General features: G+C 41.7%; 1 protein-coding gene across 1 annotated transcript in view; it reads right to left on the bottom strand.

Moving 5' to 3' along the window:
• Window positions 1-10,230, bottom strand: part of SRCAP (Snf2 related CREBBP activator protein) — a 129,183-nt gene that overhangs the window by 46,178 nt on the left and 72,775 nt on the right.

The raw sequence follows: 10,230 nt of genomic DNA, 5'->3' as shown, positions 1-10,230 counted from the left end.
TTTCTCCCCCATTTTTTCCTTTTTTCCCCCCAAATTTTCGCAAGTTTTTTTCCCTATTTTTCCCACTAATTTTTCCTCAAATTTTTCCTATTTTTTTCCCCCTTTCTTCTAATTTCTCCCCAAATTTCCCCCATTTTTCCCAATTTTTTCCCACATTTTTCTCACGTCTTTCCTGGTTTTTTTGAATTTTCCAATTTTCCCCTAATTTTTCTCCAAATTTTTCCCATTTTTCTCTCAATTTTTTTCTTTTTTCCCCCGATATTTTCTCAGGTTTTTTTCCCACTACTTTGTCCCTAAGTTTTTCCTATTTCTTTCCCATTTTTTCCTTTTTCTCCCCAAATTTTCCGAGTTTTTTTCCCAATTTTTCCTCTCATTTTCCCCCAATTTTTTCTCCAAGTTTTTCCTAATTTTTCCCATTTTCCCCCCAAATTTCTCTCTATTTTTTCTTTCTTCTCCCCCAAATTTTTTTCCCACATTTTTTCTATTTCTTTCCCCTTTTCCCCTATTTTTTTCCAATTTTTCCGTCATTTCTCCCCATTTCCTCCCAATTTTTTCCCAATTTTCACCCAATTTTTCCCTAGTTTTTTTGAATTTTCTTGCCCTTTTCTTTTTCTCCCCCCAAAATTTTCCCCATTTTTCCCCACTTATTTCCCGTTTTTCCAGTAATTTTTCCCCAAATTCTTCCACATTTTTTCTTATTTTTCCCCCCAAATCCTCCCAGTTTTTTCCCATTTCCTTCATTCAAATAAAACCCAAAAAACTCCCAAAATTTTTCCCAAAACTCCAACATTTCCCCCCAAAATTCCCAGATTTTCCCCCAAATTCCCAAAATTCCCCAATTTTTCCCGCCAAATTTCCCCAAAATTCTCAAATTTTGGGACTCCTGGGCGAGGCCTTCAGCGGGGGGGGCGGGGCCAAGCCTGACTTGGCCTCAAAAAAATTCCTCAAAACTCCCAAAATTCCCCCCAAAAATTCCCAAATTTCCCGCAAAATTCTCAAATTCCACCCAGATTTCCCCTCAAAACTCTGAAATGTTATCCCAAATCCCATTTTTTTCCTCAAACTTCCACCATTTTTCCCTCAGATTTCCCAAAACTCCCCCCAAAATTCACCAAAAAAACCACTCAAAAAATCACCAAAAAACCTCCAAAAACTCACAATTTTTCCCCCAAAATTCCCACATTTTCACTCCAAACTTCTCATATTTCCCCTCAAATCCCCAAAATTCCCACACTTTCCCCTCAGAATTCCCCAATTTTGCACTCACGAGCGAGCCCCCCGGCCGGGGGGCGGAGCCAGCGCCAGGTGTGCCTCAGCGGGGGGGCGGGGCCAAGCCTGACTTGGCCTCAAAAAATTCCACAAAACTCCCAAAATTCCCAACTTTTTTCCTGTAATTCCCGAATCCCACCCAGATTTCCCCTCAAAACTCTGACATTTTACCCCAAATCCCAAGTTTTTCCTCAAACTTCCACCATTTTTCTCTCACGTTTCCTGAAACTCCCCCTCAAAATCACAAATAACCCTTCAAAAATCACCAAAATTTTTCAAAAATCCCCATTTTTTTTTCCCAAACTCCCACATTTTAACCCAAAATTCCCATATTTTCCCCCTAAATCCCCAAAATTCCCCACATTTTTCCCTCAGAATCCCCAATTTTGCACTCACGAGCGAGCCCCCGGCCGGGGGGGCGGAGCCAGCGCCAGGTGCCTCAGCGGGGGGCGGGGCCAAGCCTGACTTGCCCTCAAATATTCCTCAAAACTCCCAAATTTCCCCCAAAATTCCCAAATTTCCCTCAAAAGTCTCAAATCCCACCCAGATTTCCCCTCAAAACTCTGAAAATTTTATCCCAAATCCCATTTTTTTTCCTCAAACTTCCACCATTTTTCCCTCAGATTTCCCCAAAACTCCCCCCAAAATTCACCAAAAAACCACTCAAAAATCACCAAAAAAACCTCCAAAAACTCACAATTTTTTCCCCAACTCCCACATTTTCACTCCAAACTTCTCATATTTCCCCTCAAATCCCCAAAATTCCCAAACTTTCCCCTCAGAATTCCCCAATTTTGCACTCACGAGCGAGCCCCCGGCCGGGGGGGCGGAGCCAGCGCCAGGTGCCTCAGCGGGGGGGGCGGGGCCAAGCCTGACTTGGCCTCAAATACTCCTCAAAACTCCCAAATTTCCCTCAAAATTCCCAAACTTCCCTCAAAATTCTCAATTTTCACCCAGATTTCCCCTCAAAACTCTGAAATTTTATCCCAAATCCCATTTTTTTCCTCAAACTTCCACCATTTTTCCCTCAGATTTCCCAAAACTCCCCCCAAAATTCACCAAAAAACCACTCAAAAATCACCAAAAAACCTCCAAAAACTCCCAATTTTTTCCCCAAATGCCCACATTTTAACCCAAAATTCCCATATTTTCCCTCAGATTCTCAAAATTCCCAAACTTTCCCCTCAGAATCCCCAATTTTGCACTCACGAGCGAGCCCCCCGGCCGGGGGGGGCGGAGCCAGCGCCAGGTGCCTCAGCGGGGGGGTGGGGCCAAGCCTGAGTTGGCCTCAAAAAATTCCACAAAACTCCCAAAATTCCCAACTTTTTTCCTGTAATTCCCAAATCCCACCCAGATTTCCCCTCAAAACTCTGACATTTTACCCCCAAATCCCCAAGTTTTTTCCTCAAACTTCCACCTTTTTTCCCCTCAAATTTCCCCAAAACTCCCCCTCAAAATCACAAAAAAAAAACCTCAAAAATCACCAAAAAAATTTTTTAAACTTCCCAATTTCTTTCCCAAACTCCCACATTTTCCCCCAAAACCTCCCATATTTCCCTCTAGATTCCCAAAATTCCCAAATTTTCCCCACACATTTCCTCAAAATTCCTAAATTTTGGGGACTCCTGGGCGAGGGCCTCAGCGGGTGGGGTCGGGGCCAAGCCTGACTTGGCCTCAAACAACTCCTCAAAAACTCCCAAATTTCCCCCAAAAACTGTCAAATTTCCCTCAAAATTCTCAAGTTCCACCCAGATTTCCCCTCAAAACTGTGAAATTTTATCCCAAATCCCATTTTTTTTCCTCAAATTCCACCCATTTTTCAATCAAATTCCACAGAATTCCCCCCCAAAAATTGCAAAAAAACCCTCAAAAATCGCCAAAAAATTTTCAAAAATCCCCATTTTTTTCCCAAACTCCCACATTTTAACCCAAAATTCCCATATTTTCCCCCTAAATCCCCAAAATTCCCCAAACTTTCCCCTCAGAATTCCCCCAATTTTGCACTCACGAGCGAGCCCCCGGCCGGGGGGCGGAGCCAGCGCCAGGTGCCTCAGCGGGGGGGCGGGGCCAAGCCTGACTTGGCCTCAAATACTCCTCAAAACGCCCAAATTTCCCCTAAAAATTCCCAAATTTCCCTCAAAATTCTCAAATTCCACCCAGATTTCCCCTCAAAACTCTGACATTTTATCCCAAATCCCATTTTTTTCCTCAAACTTACACCATTTTTTCCCTCAGATTTCCCAAAACTCCCCTCCAAAATTCACCAAAAAACCACTCAAAAATCACCAAAAAAACCTCCAAAAACTCACAATTTTTTCCCCAAACTCCCACATTTTAACCCAAACTTCACATATTTCCCCTCAAATCCCCAAAATTCCCACACTTTCCCCTCAGAATCCCCAATTTTGCACTCACGAGCGAGCCCCCGGCCGGGGGGCGGAGCCAGCGCCAGGTGCCTCAGCGGGGGGGTGGGGCCAAGCCTGAGTTGGCCTCAAAAAATTCCACAAAACTCCCAAAATTCCCAACTTTTTTCCTGTAATTCCCAAATCCCACCCAGATTTCCCCTCAAAACTCTGACATTTTACCCCAAATCCCAAGTTTTTCCTCAAAACTTCCACCTTTTTTCCCCTCAAATTTCCCAAAACTCCCCCTCAAAATCACAAAAAAAAACCTCAAAAATCACCAAAAATTTTTTAAACTTCCCAATTTCTTTCCCAAACTCCCACATTTTCCCCCAAAACCTCCCATATTTCCCTCTAGATTCCCAAAATTCCCAAAATTTTCCCCACACATTTCCTCAAAATTCCTAAATTTTGGGACTCCTGGGCGAGGGCCTTCAGCGCGGGGGGGTCGGGGCCAAGCCTGACTTGGCCTCAAACAACTCCTCAAAAACTCCCAAATTTCCCCAAAAACTGTCAAATTTCCCTCAAAATTCTCAAGTTCCACCCAGATTTCCCCCTCAAAACTGTGAAATTTTATCCCAAATCCCATTTTTTTTCCCTCAAATTCCACCCATTTTTCAATCAAATTCCACAGAATTCCCCCCCAAAAATTGCAAAAAAACCCTCAAAAATCGCCAAAAAATTTTCAAAAATCCCCATTTTTTTTCCCAAACTCCCACATTTTAACCCAAAAATTCCCATATTTTCCCCCTAAATCCCCAAAATTCCCAAACTTTCCCCTCAGAATTCCCCAATTTTGCACTCACGAGCGAGCCCCCGGCCGGGGGGGCGGAGCCAGCGCCAGGTGCCTCAGCGGGGGGGGGGCGGGGCCAAGCCTGACTTGGCCTTAAATACTCCTCAAAACTCCCAAATTTCCCTCAAAAATTCCCAAATTTCCCTCAAAATTCTCAAATTCCACCCAGATTTCCCCTCAAAACTCTGAAATTTTATCCCAAATCCCATTTTTTTCCTCAAACTTCCACCATTTTTCCCTCAGATTTCCCAAAACTCCCCCCAAAATTCACCAAAAAACCACTCAAAAATCACCAAAAAACCTCCAAAAACTCACAATTTTTCCCCCCAAATTCCCACATTTTTCACTCCAAACTTCTCATATTTCCCCTCAAATTCCCAAAATTCCCAAACTTTCCCCTCAGAATTCCCCAATTTTGCACTCACGAGCGAGCCCCCGGCCGGTGGGGGCGGGGCCAGCGCCAGGTGCCTCAGCGGGGGGGCGGGGCCAAGCCTGACTTGGCCCCAAAAAAATTCCACAAAACTCCCAAAATTCCCAACTTTTTTCCTGTAATTCCCAAATTCCACCCAGATTTCCCCCTCAAAACCTCTGACATTTTACCCAAAATCCCAAGTTTTTCCTCAAACTTCCACCATTTTTCTCTCACGTTTCCTGAAACTCCCCCTCAAAATCACAAATAACCTTCAAAAAATCACCAAAAAATTTTCAAAAATCCCCATTTTTTTCCCAAACTCCCACATTTTAACCCAAAATTCCCATATTTTCCCTCAGATTCTCAAAATTCCCAAATTTTCCCCTCAGAATTCCCCAATTTTGCACTCACGAGCGAGCCCCCGGCCGGGGGGCGGAGCCAGCGCCAGGTGCCTCAGCGGGGGGGGGGCGGGGCCAAGCCTGACTTGCCCTCAAATACTCCTCAAAACTTCCAAATTTCCCTCAAAAATTCCCAAATTTCCCTCAAAATTCTCAAATTCCACCCAGATTTTCCCCTCAAAAACTCTGAAATTTAATCCCAAATCCCATTTTTTTCCTCAAACTTCCACCATTTTTCCCTCAGATTTCCCAAAACTCCCCCCAAAAATTCACCAAAAAAACCACTCAAAAATCACCAAAAAAACCTCCAAAAACTCACAATTTTTTTCCCCAAATGCCCACATTTTTAACCCAAAATTCCCATATTTCCCCTCAAATCCCCCAAAATTCCCACACTTTCCCCTCAGAATCCCCAATTTTGCACTCACGAGCGAGCCCCCCGGCCGGGGGGGGCGGAGCCAGCGCCAGGTGCCTCAGCGGTGGGGGGCGGGGCCAAGCGTCACTTTGCTGCCCTGGAGCTGCAGCGTCAGAGGGGGCGGGGCCGAGGCGGCGGCGGGGGGCGGGGCCACGGCGGGCGGTGGGAGGGGGCGAGGGCTTGGCCCCGCCCCCCGCGGGGGGCGGGGCGGTGCTGGGGCCAGGGCCGCCAGCTGGCCCAGGCTGACGACTTCGCCTCCGCTGCGATTTTGGGGGAAAAAAAGGCAAAATTTGGGACTTTGGGGATTTTAAAAGTCCATATTTTGGGCGTGGGGGAGGGGGAGGGAGGGGTTCCCTAAAAAATCCCAAAAAAATCCCGGTGTAATTATGTAAATTAGGGGGTTAATTACTGGGGTAATCAAGGAAATTTTGGGGATTTTTATGGGAGGTTTTGGCGGAAAAAAGGGAAAATTTGGGACTTTGGGGATTCCAAAATTGAGATTTGGGGGTGGGGGACAGGGTGAGGGGAGGGGTTCCCTAAAAAATCCCGGGGTGATTATGCAAATTAGGGGGTAATTAGGGGTTAATTAGGGGGACAATAAGTGAAATTTCAGGAATTTTTAGAGGCATTTTGGGGGAAAAAAAGGAAAATTTGGGATTTTGGGGATTCCAAAATTTATATTTGGGGTGTGGGGGAAGCGGAGGGAGGGGTTCCCTAAAAAGTCCCGGGGTCATTATGCAAATTAGGAGTAATTAGGGGTTAAATCAGGGGGTAATAAAGGAAATTTTGGGGATTTTTGGGGAGATTTTGGGGGGAAAAAGGGAAAATTTGGGAATTTGTGATTTTAAAAATTCATATTTGGGGGGTGGGGGAGGGGCAGGGAGGGGTTTGCAAAAAAATCCTGGGATAATTATGTAAATTATAGGCAAATTATGCAAATTAGGGAGTAATAAAATGGATAATAAATGACATTTCGGGGATTTTTTGGGGAGGTTTTTGGGGGAAAAAAGGCAAAATTTGGGAATTTGGGAATTCCAAAATTTATATCTGGGGGTGGGGGGAAGGGGGAGGGAGGGGTTCTCTAAAAAAATCCCGGGGGTGATTATGCAAATTAGGGGGGGAATTAGGGGTTAATTAGGGGGTGGGGAGAGGGAAAGGGAGGAGTTTCCCAAAAAACCCCGGGGTGATTATGCAAATGAGGCGTTAATTAGGGGTTGCCAAGGGAAATTTTGTCGCTGAATGGAAAGAGCCCGAAGGTGCTTATGCAAATGACACGCTAATGAGAAGCGCTCTATGCAAATTAGATTTCGGCAAGACACAAAGCTGAGTGATTTAGAGAGAAAGGGGTGAGCTCATGCAAATGAGATGCTAATAAGGGCCGTACATAAGCAAATTACATGCTAATTAAGTGCCAATAAGGATCGTGCCTATGCAAATGATATGCTAATGAGAGGCTTGACTGAGCTCTTTAAAGGCATTGTGGGACGTTTATGCAAATGAGATCATAACGAAAACCCCACTTATGCAAATGAGATGTTAATTAGAAGCGTCACTGAGCTCCTTAAAGCGGCTTTGCAAATTTATGCAAATAAGATGCTAGTAATTATTTCTTTCCAAGGAAAATTATAGTATGTGTTCTATGCAAATTAAACCATATTTTTATGCAAATTATATTTTAAAAATGCAAACTGTATTACAATTCAAACTGAAATGAAGATTATTAGTAGAGGTTTTGAGAAATTTATGCAAATTAGATGCTAATGAGGAACAGTGCCAGGGCAGGTTTTGGGATCACTAGCAATAAATATGCAAATTATATGCTAATAAAGGCGGTGCTAATGAGTAGAGAAAGATTTGGGGGAATTTTTTGAGTCAAAATTGGGAATTCGGGGGGGTTAATTATGCAAATTAGGGGCTAATTAGGGAGATAATTAAGGAGCTACCAAGGTGAATTTGTGTCTCAAGGCAAGACTTTGAAGGTGCTCATGCAAATGAGATGCTAATGAGAAGCGTCATTATGCAAATCAGGTGTTTATGAGTGACGCAACAACGCGCTTTAAAAGCTTTTGGTGATCTCATGTAAATCAGATGCTAATGAGCATAATTATGCAAATTAGATACTAATACGAAATACTGCTACGGTTTTTTAAGGTACTTTCCTGAGATTATGCAAATGAGATGCAAAAAACCGAATGTCATGCAAATTAAGTGCTAATGAGGAGCGTGGATAAACTCTTTAAAGCATTCGTGGGGGAAATTATGCAAATGAGATGCTAATTTCAGAGAACTCTACGAAAAACTTTGGGAATTGTTTTAGGGACCAGGAACGTCTCAGGAAACGAGATGCAAATGAGATGCAAATGAAGACAAAACCAGGATTTTGGAGAAAATTTTACGCCAATTTGGGGGAAATTCCGATGAGATTTTGGGCAATTTTATGGAAAATTCCCCAAACTCTTTTAAGAACAAGGAAGGATTTGAATGTATGTTTATGCAAATGAGATGCAGATGAGAACGAGAAATAAAAGTTTAGAGAAGGGGTTGGAGAGGATTTGGGGGAAATTTTGAGGGAATTTGGGGCGATTTTGGGAAAAAAATCCCAGAATTGTTTTAGAGACTAAGAAAAGGTTTAAAGAGCATTTATGCAAATGAGATGCAAATGAGATGCAAACAGAAGGGAATAATGGATTTAGGAGCAATTTTGAGCCCATTTGGTGGAAATTTTAAGGAAATTTGGGGCAATTTTAGGCAAAAAAGTTCCCCGAATTGTTTGAAGGATCAGAAAAGCTTTTAAAGAGTGTTTATGCAAATGAGATGCAAATAAGATGCAAACAAAAAGGAAAGAATGGTTTTAAGAGGAGTTTTGAGGCCACTTGGTGGAAATTTCGAGGAAATTTGCGGCAATTCAAGAAAAAAGCTTTAGAATTATTTGACGAATTTGGAAAGCTTTTAAAGAGCGTTCATGCAAATGAGATGCAAATAATATGCAAACAAAAAGGAAAGAATGGCTTTAGGAGCAGTTTTGAGCCCATTTGGTGGAAATTTTGAGGAAATTTGGGGCAATTTCAGGCAAAAACCTTTCAGAATTGTTTGAAGGATCAGAAAAGCTTTTAAAGCACATCTATGCAAATGAAATGCAAATAAGATGCAACCAAAAGGGAAATAATGTTTTTAGGAGCAATTTTGAGACCATTTGGTGGAAATTTGGGGCAATCAAAGACAAAATCTTCAGAATTATTTGAAGAATCAGAAAAGCTTCTAAAGAGCGCTCATGCAAATGAGATGCAAATTATATGCAAACAAAAAGGAAATAATGGTTTTAGGAACGGTTTTCGGGACCATGTGGTGGAAATTTTGAGAAAATTTGGGGCAATTTCAGGCAAAAAAGTTCCAGAATTGTTTGAGGAATCAGAAAAGCTTTCCAAGCGCGTCCATGCAAATAAGACGCAAAAAAAAAAATGCAAATAATATGCAAATAAATAAGAAATAAATGTTTTAGGAGCAATTTTGAGACCATGTGGTGGAAATTTTGAGGAGATTTGCAGCAATTTAAGAAAAAAGCTTTAGAATTATTTGAAGAATCAGGAAAGCTTTTAAAGCAGATCCATGCAAATGAGATGCAAATGAGATGCAAACAAAAAGGAAAGAATGGTTTTAAGAGCAGTTCTGAGACCATTTGGTGGAAATTTTGAGGAAATTTGGGGCAATTTTAGGCAAAAAAGTTCCAAAATTGTTCGAGAGATTGGAAAAGCTTTTAAAGCGTGTCCATGCAAATGAGATGCAAATAATATGCAAATAATATGCAAACAACAATGAAATAATGGTCTTAGGAACAGTTTTGAGACTATTTGGTGGAAATTTTGAGGAAATTTGGGGCACTTTCAGGCAAAAAACTTCCAGAATTATTTGAAGGATCAGAGAAGCTTTTAAAGGGAGTCCATGCAAATGAGATGCAAATAAAAAGGGAATAATGCTTTTAGAAGCAGTGCTGAGACAATTTACTGTAGATTTTGAGGAAATTTGGGGCAATTTTAGTGAAAATTTTGAGATTTGAAGGACCAAAAAAGCTTTTAAAGAGCGTTCATGCAAATAATATGCAAACGATATGCAAATAAAAGGAAAATAATGGTTTTGGAAACGGTTTTGAGACCACGTGGTAGAAATTTTGAGGAAATTTGGGGCAATTCAAGATAAAATCTTTAAAATTATTTGGCAAATTGGGAAAGCTTTCAAGAGCATTCATGCAAATGAGATGTAAATTATATGCAAATAACACACAAACAAAAAGGAAATAATGGCTTTAGCAGCAATTTTGAGATCGATTGGAGGAAATTTTAAGGAAATTTAAGGAAATTTTAGACCAAAAACTTTCAGAATTATTTGAAGGACCAGAAAAGCTTTTAAAGTACATCCATGCAAATGAGATGCAAAAAATATGCAAATTATATGCAAATAAATAGGAAATAAAGGTTTTAGGAGCAGTTCTGAGACCATTTGTTGGAAATTTTGAGGAAATTTGGGGCAATTTCAGAAAAAAATCT

This window comes from Passer domesticus, chromosome 33, assembly GCF_036417665.1.
Source record: "Passer domesticus isolate bPasDom1 chromosome 33, bPasDom1.hap1, whole genome shotgun sequence".
NCBI classification, from domain to species: Eukaryota; Metazoa; Chordata; class Aves; order Passeriformes; family Passeridae; genus Passer; species Passer domesticus.
This window is presented reverse-complemented; position numbering and strand designations above follow the sequence as displayed.